The following is a 12,437-nucleotide window of genomic DNA, read 5'->3' as shown; positions in this document are numbered from 1 at the left end:
TCCCGATCCCGACCCCGTTCCCGGTACCGATACCGGCGCCGCTGCTGGCGGGTGCGGGTTCCGCAGCCCCGCGGGCTCACACCGCGCTGAGCCGGCGCTCCCGGTGCTCCTCGCTCGCTGCCTGTGCGGTGCGGCCCCCGCGCAGCTCCACGCGTGCACCTCGTGTGGGATTTGGGGGGCGCGGTCCCYCGTTTGCGCGTGTTGCGTGAGTTCATAGTGCTGCACCGCGAGTGAATAGAGAGCCCGGCAGCGCCGGCTGGGGCTGCAACGGGGAGCAAAGTGCCACACACTGCACCAGAGCCTTCCCCTAAGGCTGAGGGATGGAGTGGGACCCACCTGGAAACCCCGCCATGAGGACGGAATGGTGCTGAGTGCAGGGCCCCTGGGGCAGCACTGAAGTCTGGGTAGCCCAGGAGTTTCCTGGGTTTCCAGGGTGCCCAGGAGTGCCACGGGTCTGGGGTACTGTTGGGTGTGCCCAGGACAAATCACCAGAGGAGCTACACTGGGAAAAGGCATCTGTACATGAACAGGTTGTATTCCTCCAGCAAAACCATTTCTGCACCAATTTCCAGATGGAACTGTTGGGAACGCYTCACTCACYGAGCTGAAGGTCCCCCAGGGTCTCMCAGGCCTGGTCAGATCCTGTGTCCCCCAGCTGAAAGGACATTCCAGTCCCATCTCACCTAAATACCAGCCTTGCACCCTCAGCTGGAAGGGGCCCACGCTGCTCATCACTCAGCAAGCAGCTGTACGATGTAGGAAGCAAGAAGGTGGGGTGAGGAAAGGCTCTATTTAAAACAGCAAGGGCCAGGGATGAAAAACTGCCAAAACAGTGTTTGCCCAGGCRGTCTCCTCGCTGCTCGCCCCCAGCCTGCACCATGCACAGAAAAACAATGAGAGAGCAAGTGCAAGCAGAAGAACAGAAGAAAAATCTATTTAAAATTTCCAGCGCAAATGCARGATCAAATTATTGCCAATGGCTCGCTACCAGCTCTTTTTCACTCTGAAATTTTGAACAGGGATGAAAAATGGAAGCCCAAACTGTGTATTTGTTCTAGGAAAAGACCTGCCAGGGAGAGATTGTTAAAATATATTATGGATATGCGTCTAATAAGCTGGAATGTGCAGCACGTCTCGTTGGTTAATGGATTGTCGGAGCCTGTTGCTGTCCGCAGACTGCACTATTTATTATCCCTTTATTGTTTCTAGTAAGCATGACTGACAAAATTCCCATTAACCGGGCAGCAAAAAGTCCTGCTTTGCAGGAATTCAGAGAAATCCAGAAATTTCATTTTGCTCATGGGTGCAGGTGCTCCACAGTGCAAATTGTGCCTGATTTCAGCAGAGCGAAGGGCGGGCATGTGCTCGGYGATACGGATGAGGAGTCATCCTTTACCAGTTTCATTTCTTCTGGCTCCTTGCACAGAATACCAGCCCACAGGCTGAGGCTGATGTGAGCCACATCACACCAGGTAGCAACCACACCTCTTCTGCATCCCCTTCATCGATTTGGTGATGGATTTGTTATGTTTATGCAACAGTTTTGGCTACAGCATTGTGTTAAGTCAGGAATCAATTGGGCTGAATTGCAGAACACAAAGGCTGGTRTTTGAAGCACTCCTTTATATACAAAATTGCAATCTATATTATGTTTATGGCCTGAATTACAGTTGTCTGAAAGGCATTCAAGCATCTCTTGTGTTCATCTTTGAACCTGCTGTGTKTATTTCATTTAAGCACAGGAGGCTTGTGCTGCACCAGGTAAGTACACAGATATTGTCAAGCATGCCATTAGAGCAAAGAATTACACGCAGCGCCAAATAGGTGCCATTTAGGTATCACTGCTCAGATGAGGGAGTGCTTTAGGATTTCAAACAAATTRGAAAACAACATTACTGCTCTTTACCGGATCTGGCTTCACAGTGGGATCTGGTATTATCTTGACAATGACTCCCTGCAACAATAAAGTTTATTTGTCAACAAGGAGATGTGGCAAAAGCAAGTTAAAGCTTGTGGAAACAGGCAACAAATCCAAGTGACACCCCTTTCTTTCAGTCACTCTTCTGGGTTGTACCCAAAGTCCACTGGCAAGAAGTAAAAGAACTCACATTTTAAGTAGAGACTTTCCCTAATGGAGTGASTGATTTTCACTCATTTCCCTCAGTTTTCACGCAGCATTACTGACTTTTCTCGGGGTAAAAAAGTCTAGAATACAACTAAATTAAAATAAGGGGTGGATCTCATCCCATTTATGGACCAACAACACTGTCTCGAGGTTCTGTAGCACCTCAGCCCCAAGCCCAAAGGATGCTCTCCCCCCACAGTGTCTGCAGAAGCATTCCCAAGGGGACAATTGCAGACTCTCTGACTTCCATCAGGACTGCAACATCAGCCCCATGAAAATCAGAAGCTATTTTCCTGAGCACAGCCACATCCATATGGCTTGTCCTTTTAATGTGATGGTAGCAAATGCAGGTTTGTCCTGGAGGAGAAAGCAGAAGACTTGCTCCAAGATCAGAGGCAAAGTCACTGGGTTAGTTGTCTGCCAGCAGATGTAGTAAGAGCCAAGTCATTGTCTCATATCCAGGATGATAATTTCCCTTGTTACAACTGCTCACACCGTAAAAAATTCACTTAATCATCTACCTGCCTCAAGCCTGTGAGTAATGAGAGGCAGGATCSTGTGTAGCTGATTTTATCAAATGCTCTTATGAAGTTCTCCACTGGGAAAACCCTGAATCAATTAAAACACCAAGGAGAGATGTAGGAGAGGGATTCATACTCCCCAGTAGATGCTCACCAGGTTATAAACACATTTCACTTACTCTGTGGGTGGGATGGATGAGCTCCATGGGGACAAGGTCAGCTGAGCCATGCCTGTAACAGARGAAATCACCGTGGGGCAGGGGAGAAAAGAAAATCCTGGAGCATCTGTTGACACATCTGYGTGGTTTTGGCACATACCTGGCARTCTACATGGGTGTTCTTGGCCTGCATTTCTCATCCCTGCTGCGCTCCTGCTGTGCTGCCTATGGCACAGCTGCATCCCTTGAGATCTTRTAGGTYCTGCTGGAACCAGGAGCTGCAGGCAATGACATCTTCTCTCTGTCAAAATGACCCTTCCCACCTTATTCTGYGCCCTGCAGAAGTTGCACTTTCAGGCTTTCATAACCATTTGTGGAGGAGGAGAAAGGAGAAGCTCCTCACTATATAACAGTACTTGCACATAGCCTGATGGAAAAAAGAAAAGTGCATTTGCCATGGGGCACTGGGAGAAATGATGGATTGCCAGGTAGCAGACATCCCTCCCCGCTTTGGCAGGATATTGTATTCTGTGTGCCATACAGGAATGCTGATAGATCCATAAAGCATTAGCCTTTTCCTCACCCTAAAAAGCAGTGGCTGATAAATCACTGGCTCTCTGGAGTTTGTTGGGAGCAGATCACACAGCAGAAGCAGTGAAGCCTTCAGAGAGATACATCACTTAAAGACACTGCAGATGCCAATAGGGCTGTACATCAAGAATGCACAGACAAATCACTTTCCCTGTCCAAAATGAGATACTTCAGACCTAGAACTTTTTTCCAAGTATGTACTGGTTTCAGTCACACATCAGAAATGTCTCCCAGAGCTATGGAAAATCTCTGCTCTTCAGTCCTAGAGACTTCCCCTTTTTTTACAAAGGGTTTGAAAAGTCTTCTCTCCCATTAAAGGACACAAAATTTCAGGATATTTCATGGGATAAATTCCCACCAGATCCAAACTGTTCCAGATGAGCTCTTAACTGTGGTTGAGGCACAGGTTTTGCAGGGGTTACGTGGCTGCGTAGCTAACCATGCAGTTACCTGAAACACGTTGCACTTTTGTAAAATTAAAAGTGCACAGATGCAGCAGCTGTGGCTCAAAAGTTCCTCCACACCCCCTCTGTCTCTGGAGGACCCAAAGCACAGCSAGAGAGGATGAAACACTCCAGCATGCTGGAGTTGGACCACACTGGCGGCGGGATGAATCTCTCAGGGAGGCAGGATGCTCTCAGCAATCCTCACCACTGCCCAAGCTCAGCACCCATCCCTTCTCCAGCACCCAGTGAGCGGGGATGAACAAAGCTCAAAGCTGGCAAAGAGCTGGCAAAGCTCCCGAGTGCGAGARAATCACTCAAGACGCTGCTCTGCAGAGGGAATCAAACAGGAGAGACAGGAGGAAACTATTCACCATGCACTGCTGCCTCTGCTGGGAGCACAGGGCAGACATTTCTCAAGCTGGTATTTTCATTTATCATCTCCTGGTGATTAATCAACAGAAGAGACACCASCGGGAGCCAGCCCAGAAGGGATCAGCCCAGAGCATTCACCTCTGGCAATGAAGCGCTGCCGACAATTTCCAGCCCAGGGCTGCCACAGCACGGGCATCCTGCTCACACAGAGAGCTGGGATGTGAAATCACAGTGCTCTGGAGCAGCTCTGCACGGTGGGAGCAGCTTCAGGACAGGCATGGGGGGCACTCTGGGTACACCCAGAGAGATGCTGCACTCCCAGTGCCCTGCACAGGCTGGACAGCACAGCACGAGCCCTGGAGCTGCTGGAGCAAAGGTGACAAAGTGCACAGAGCAAAGACTGGACCTYTGCAGAGCAGGAAGCCCCCAGTGAGAGCTGTGGGGCTGCACAAAGTCCTGTTTTACAGTGAGGAGAGCACACRGCTCTGAGATGGGATTTACAGCAGAACCAATGGAAGTTATATTGAATATATAAATTGTTCCCACTCCAAAGGAGGCCACGATGTATTCAGGTGCAATTCCAGGAATGCTTTTTCCCTGTGCAGTGGCACTACAGTAAAACCTGATTTATGCCTTATTAAATTATTTTAATGCTTAATATTATATGCAAAAACTCTGTGAAGAGACATAATAGAGGACTATTTCTGCTGGGCGCATGCAGGAGCTATCTCCAGTCGCATGGTAATGAAGCACTTCCAAAGGTACCAGAAGTGTTAGACTGCTCCTCAAACACCGTTTTGTGGTTTAAAGAGTGGATGGGTGACCCAGTGTCAGCTTTTATACTCAATAATTCAAGAGATTGTAGGGATGGGGTGTAGGTATCTGTCACTGACACAGTTCAGGAGTCACTGCCAGAGCCAGTGGATTTGGARCAGCCACAGYGAGCCCCGAGTCCCAGCAAGGGAGRAGACCTTGGAATGAAGGAATGTGAAGCAGCASCATGGAGGAGTCTCCATGGCAGGCAGGGTGGCTCTGGGGCTGGCAGTGGCACTGAGGTGCTCAGCCACTGTGCAGCAGAACAGCCACCACCTCTGCTACTTGTGCTGTCCCCCCCAGCACCTTCTTCCTSCCCTCCCTCCYTCTCTCTGTCCCTCTCAGGCTCCTTCTCCCTCATTAAGGAAAGGTCACTGCACACGATGGCGAGGAGAGAAAATTGCAAACCATAGGAATTTCTGTTTTTACAGCCACTCTCTCCAAGTACCCACCAGGCCCCTGGGGTTTTTGTGAGTCTCATCGTGCGGAAAGGAAGTGCCTGACGTTCCCCAGGTGCACATTTATCTCATGATCTCATCATCATTGTACCCCTCTGCTGCAGACACCCCTGGCCTGCTGGCTGGGGTTTTTCCTGCTCCAGATCCCCCTGCAYAGATGTTCTGTCTGTGCTCAGCATGTCCAGCTGTGCCCCAGAGCCCTTCTCTGCCAGGGAGGGACCCTCACGGTGTGCAGAGCTGTCCCTGGCCACCATCCTCATTTGTCCCTGCTCCAGCCCATGCTCTTGGGAGACCACAGCCTTGCACTGACTGTTTTTTAACCCTTCCAGAGGTGATGCCAGCAGCAGGTGCCCAAGGAGCCATCCAGAGGAGAGCTCAGCACACCTTGGCCATCAGTGTCAGCATCCTCCCTTGCCTCGGCGAGGACATTAACAGATCTCAGAGGTTTTGGCTGCTCAGATTGCATCCTTCTTGCACAAGCCAAATAATTTAATAAAAGAACCCAGTAAGATTTAACRCTGGTGCATTTGAAGGCATTTCCCAGAGAACAACTAATTATCCTGCAGGACGCTCAGGCAGGTTTCACCCCTCTGTGGAGGAGGACAGCTTATCGACAGAAGGGAAGTTTTGTTTTCAAAGGAGCCTCACTAAACGTTCACATTTGTCTCGTTTCCAATCAGTTAGAATAATGAACCACCTTGCACSGAGAGATTTATTTTGTTTTTAAATGCTAAATCATTCCTGCGCACAATGCATAAATGTCAGACCTCTCAAACAGTTCTTTGGGGATTTGGTTTATATTATTACTATTAAACATGAAGCAGAAATTGAGAAGCAGATAAGTGTGAAGCAGAAATAGTTTCTTCTGACTCCCTCTGTCCTTTAAATAAGACTGCAAAACCCATCTGAGCTACTGGTGTCTCAGAAATTCTCCCCAAATACAGAAATCTCTGTGTGAGCATGTTACAGGATGGGAAAGGAAGGGAAAACAAGTCATTGTGCTCCTTCCACTGCTCCATGTTGTGACTCTGGTGTAGGGCACTTCAAAGGTTTTCCATAAACTCAGGGATTAGTGCAATTARGTCAAAACTTCTCATTAATGAAGAAGGAACAAAGCTGTTGACAAATGACTCCAGAGAGCTTCGCCAGCAATGGAAAAAGCAAACAGAAACAAGTCCAAGYATGTTATTTTTAGTGCTTTGGGGTTGTTCAAATCCATCTCCTGTTACTGGAAATGTGGGGGGCCTGACTGGGCAGCGCTTGGAGCTGACCCTGCCCAACACAGGACCCATAAAACCCAGGGGAGAGGAGCAGGGACCAACACCCTGCCTGGGGAGCATCTCCAGAGGAATCCCAGTGCAAGAGGCATTTTAGGACATCATTTTAACCTCAGCCTAAGTGCAAGCATTTAAAAATAAAAGTGACCACAATGTATTATTCAATGGTCTGTTTTAGGAGTGAATAATTTAAAAAACACATGCTTAAAGCTGAGTGGATTTTCCTCCCCTTGCTCCCCTTTCTCTTGCTGCACCTTCTCWGAGGCCAGCAGTAAATGTCCTGCTGATATTGGCAGAGTGAAGCAAGCAGCATTCAGGTCTTACCCATGCCTTTAGGGATTTTTCACTGTTTGTGACCTGGGCAAGAGTAAGAAGGAAGATCTTAGGGAGAAAGAGGTCTGGCTCTATTAGAAACTGCTCTCACGAATTGCTGTCAGTCAGCAGTATTTAGTACTCACAGAGTGAGCGTGGGTGGCTTTGGTTTAGCTTTCCCTGGAAAGCAAGACTCTGATTCAGCAAGAAAGTGYATTCATTTTAAGAGCAAAACACCTCACTTTTGTGTGATACAAAGCACTGAAGCAATACGAGCACACTGTCAGCCCAAGCACCTTGTGAATGCATAAAAAGTTCACTCTGTTCTGCAGAGTTTCTGCCAGACCAGGCATTGCCAGGGGACACAGAGCAGTCCTCACTCACAGGACAGGAATCCTGCCACAGAAAKGTTCCACTGCCAGCACAGCTCCAACACCCTGCACATGGGCAGCAGAATCTTTCAGGAGCCCTTTTTCCAAATGCAAAGCCATCCCATTAAAAGCAGCTCTGCAAACCCCTGGCTGAATCCAGKCAGGAGTTTTAGAAGATTAAAGCTTCAGTACAAAGGGAGTCACTGATAGGCTTGTGCCAGCCTCTTGAGCATCGACAGCAGGGAGGACCAAGCTGAGGTGAACTTTGAAGTGCTGGGATTTAGGGTGGAAGCTCCACTCAAACTCCTCCAGAACCAGACAACCTTGGCAGCTCCTTCACTGCCTCAATCCCCCTCTCCCTTTGCAATGAGGGATAAGGGCTTCACTCTGCTTTATGGGACAGAGAGGAGATAAATTCATAAGTACACTGAAGAGGATCAGCCATGACAACACCGAGGTCACCCTCACGCCTTCCTCAGTGACAGCCCAAAAGGACCATGCCAGAGACATCCCTGCTTYTTCCTGGGATCAGCATCAATTAAATACCACAGGAAACTGCATCCTTTAGCAGCTTGTGACAATTATGACAATGGTCAGGTTCCTACCTTGGGAAAAGGCTTTGACAAAGCTGCCAGCAGGGAAGCACAAATTCCCACTGGCTGTGCTCAGGCACACCAGAAACCTCCCAGGTCCCGAGAACACAAAGATGCTTCTTCATTTCCAAATGGATTTCCACATTTATTARATATTCCTGATAGAAATGTACGAGTAAGACAGATCCAATTAGTTCATCTAATGGTCTTGCATGATGAGATTGGCCTAACTGTCTGAGCACGGGATTTTGCACAAATGAAAGAGCATTCCCATAAAATAGRAAATTTAATTTAGCAATTTGGAAGGAAAATCGACAATCTTTTGAGAAAACTAATAGCTTTTTACTGTGTAATATAAGCTCACCTATGTAGCATGGAAAAAACATAAAGTGTTAAAGAGACAACCCTACCACTAAATGTAATAATAATAAAATCTCCTCAAATTATTTCTGATTACCATTCTTTGTGCATTTTCAGACTTTCCAGAAACAGGGACTCTCTTTGCTTCTGACTGACAATCTCAACAATCCCTTACAGAACTGAAAATGGCACACTCCCTGCAAGCTGCCACCCAAAAAACATTTCTGCTTTGTCACCTAAAAGGTGGCCCTGAGGTTCAGATCATGGCAGGCCTGAGCTGCAAAAGCTGCAATTTCATGCCACTGTTGRCTGAGACTGGGCAAGGAGGTTTGTCTCTTTGCTGGAAATATTTGCAATATTCAAATTTTGAAATACCTGAGGCCTCTTTTTGAGGAGACATGAATCCATTATCCCTCACATCAGAAGTACTGGGTTGATTATTTGCTCTCCTGTGGCCACAGTTTCAAACTGCCTCTTGTTGCACCTGCCCCTTGCCCATCTGTGTTGGTCTGGAGGCACACAGCTCCAGTCCCAAAATGTTACAAGATGGAGACCCTAGGGTTTGTCTTCCTTCTTTCCTTCCTTCCCTGCACCCTCTGCTCCAAAACACGACCCTCCTTCCTCTGCTGCACATGGCTCCAGCCAGAGTTTCTCTCCAGAGAGGCAGAGGATGCACAGAGCTGATAACACTGATAGAAAATGCCTTTTCAGCTGTCAAGCCACAGGCTATGCACAATCCCACCAGCTGAAGCTATCAAAGATGGCATTAACATCAGCTGCATCTTAGGTTCCCCTAAATGCCCAGCTTTGCCCTCCTGGGGCCACCTGCAGCCACCCAGAGTAGCCCCTCTGTCACCAGCACAATGCCAGGAGCTGCACAGCTCAGGGGCTGTACAAAAGAAACCTCCTCCACCTCTGCTGTCTCCYCAAATCCCTCACTGGCATTTACCCCTCAACCAGGCAGCAGGGCAGGATGCTCAGAAAGAACATTCCAAAGGGTTGAGCAAAGGGTTTGCCCCTGATGAGCTGGTTTGAGGCACTCAGCATCAGATGCTGAGCACGTGGCACTCGGTGAAGCACGGAGATATTTACCTGACCCCTCAAATGAAGGCAAAGTGTTTCAACAGCTGCCAAGRGCACAGAAAGCGGCTTCAGAGGCATAGCTAGAGATTTCTCATAAGCAGCAAGATGTGTAAAATTAAAAGCTGTGCCAGTGGTTCTRCGCTGGATTTTGGGTTATGAATTGTTGCAGATTAATCATGTACCTGTCGTGTTTGGAGCATCCCACATCAGCTCATTCTTGAGTGATGCTTCTGCTTTCCAGGTTGCAACAACAGCAGAAATCCAAAAGTTGGTCCCACGATGTGCAAAATTACTGGTTTCTTCAAAGAAAACCTCCCCCTCCAGCTGTCCTGCTTCTCTAGGTTATAATGTGTGGAAAGGGAATTAATTACTGCAGGCAGCTCTCTGGTACATTTGTGAACTCACCGCAGCCCATGTACAAACCTGCTTAGAAATGCTGGCTTAGCAGACAGGCAGGCTCCAAAAACAGCTGCAGATGGAATCCCTGAACATTCCAGTGGTAGTTTKGAACAGGAATAACTTGACATTTAATTCTGGGACAATAGAGAAATGTCAACATCTGTTGTGGAAACACAATATAATGATTAAATTAACATCTTTTAAGGATGGGGTGGMGTTAACACCACTTTGGGATCTGCTTGGACAAAGCCATGTTGAGCTTTATGGTTCAAGTTAGAGAGAAACTGTCCAGGCTGGAGCAGAACAGGATCAGGCCCTGCTCAGAGCAGATGGATTTCAAGGATGGAAAGCCCTCCCCTGTAGGCTGCCAGCTCTGGGATTGCCATATCCAGATACATCGGATTGCTAGAGTCCCTAAATGCATCACCCACAGCTTCTATAGAGAATCTGTGACTCTCATGGAGACCTCGGACCATCCCTCATGACGTGTAAGAGCCTCTCTGTGATACAGCAGAACACACCAAGGGTTGCTCAGTTTTGAATCACAAATCTGAAGTCTTCCACAAAGGTTTATTCAGGGATTTCACCTTTTGCTTCCACTGACTRTGGAGTGGGCTGATGTCCAAGCCTCAAAACCGTTGTGATCTTGTTCTGATGTCTTTTGAGAGAAACTTCTCCCCATGTCACRAGGGTGTGATTGTGTGAGAGCCCACACAAGCTGACAGAGCAAGAAAGAAAGAAAGCAAGAGCCTTCCAAGGCTCAGCACACAGATGGGGATCCCAGCAGGAGCTGTGCCTCTCGCAGCTTCTCTACACCAGACAACAGCCGCAGGCAGGCAGCAAGCGCAGCGGCCGGAAACAGCCTGGAAAAAACCCAAAAATTGGTGCATTTTAGGCAAGACACCCAAACCCCTCTGCACCACTCAGTCCCAGCCAGGAGCAGGGTGGGCAGCTCGCTCTGCTTGCAGGGTTGTGTCCAAGAAGAACCTGWGGCTCCCTGTGCTCCCCACAACCCTGAGAGGCACCAACCCAGGCAGAAGCTCATCCGAGCARGGCAGCATTGCAAGAATTTGTCAAATCACTTCTGCCCATCTTGGCTACAGAGGAATCACAGGACAAGCTGAAGCACCACAGACTTGGCACTGAGTGAGCTTCTGAGCTGGGTTTTATGAATTGGTCTGAACACAGGCCAAATCCCAAAGTACTCAAGGACATCGGTGCCATAGATTTTGTGATCTGAAGGGAAGTTACTGTATTTAACCATTATGGGGTGATGTTAAAGAATGGCCACTAAAGCTAACAATGGGGCAGCRTGTTAGCAATCCTGCCTGTTTGGAAAGCAATAAATACAGAAACTGGCCTTGTTTTCTGCTCCCCATGGTCATGCATCTACAGAATTTTTTAAAAAATGCCTAGGTCAGGTGGTTTGTCTCCTTGGACATTTTATGCCACTCTGGAGGAGCCTTTTGTTTTCCCAGGGTCAGATCCAGAGAAGTGCTGAGTCTTAAAATTTAATTGTGGGTATTTTAAGGCTGAACTGAATGCAGGAGAGCATTGCAYGCAGCACAGCAGATCCTGGTTCTTGGCACTGGGCTGAGCATCCTGAGCCCACAGTCAGGCTGGTGCCAGAGCCACGGAGAAAATCCCAGAGAGGACACCAGTGATCCCAAACGAGGAACATGAAATGCAGATTTGTTTCCACACCCAGGTTTTCGGTTGTGCAGGGAGCTGGAGTGGAAAATTTGGTTTTTTACCAGTGAGTGACCACCCTCAGGAAAGGGGAGGTGGCTGTGACAGGGACAACCTGTGCCAGAGCAGCTCAAACAYCCTGTGCAGCATTCGATGGCACTTCAGCTCCTGCAGCAGCCACAGCAGAACCCATCACCAACAAATCCAGCAGGCTGAACGCTGCCAAAACAGAGGTTAGTCCTCAGGTTCCAGTGYTGGAAATGGGGCAGTGGAGCTGGGCTCAGCACCAGCACTCTGAGCTTTTAATCCCGACCCAAACCGTGGCCCAGCTGAAGTCTGTGGGAATTTTCTCRTTGACATTCAGCCCCTTCATTTTGCAGAGGGCTGGATTTCCCCGCAGAGCAGCTGGAAAGCTTTCCTTCCCTTCCACCAGCATCACACAGCTCTGCAAAGGGATTTGCTSTGAATTTCCTTGGATTTGAGCTTGGCACCAGGTCAGAGACCCTGACACAGTCACATAAAAGAGCTGCAGGAAAGCAGCCCACAGGGCCAGCACTGAGAAAYAGTGGAATTGTTGCTGTTATCCCACAAACTCTGGGATAACATAAAATTACTGATTTCTTCAAAGAAAGCCTCCCCCTCCAGCTGCCCTGCTTCTCTAGGTTGTAATGTGTGGAAGGGGAATTAATTAACCCAGGCAGCTCTCTGGTACACACGTGAACTCACTGCAAGCCAGGGGCTAAACCCACCAGCCCTGGGTTTTGTTCATCCAACTCACTCATTCCTCGTGTGTCTGCTGGTACATCATCATTTATTYAGCAGAGGAGTCTATTCACTGGGAAAACAGTTTTTCAAATTAGTGCTCCATG

The sequence above is a fragment of the Malurus melanocephalus genome, unplaced genomic scaffold, assembly GCF_030028575.1.
Source record: "Malurus melanocephalus ecotype Western Australia unplaced genomic scaffold, MMel_1.1 scaffold_335, whole genome shotgun sequence".
Taxonomy (NCBI): Eukaryota; Metazoa; Chordata; class Aves; order Passeriformes; family Maluridae; genus Malurus; species Malurus melanocephalus.
This window is presented reverse-complemented; position numbering follows the sequence as displayed.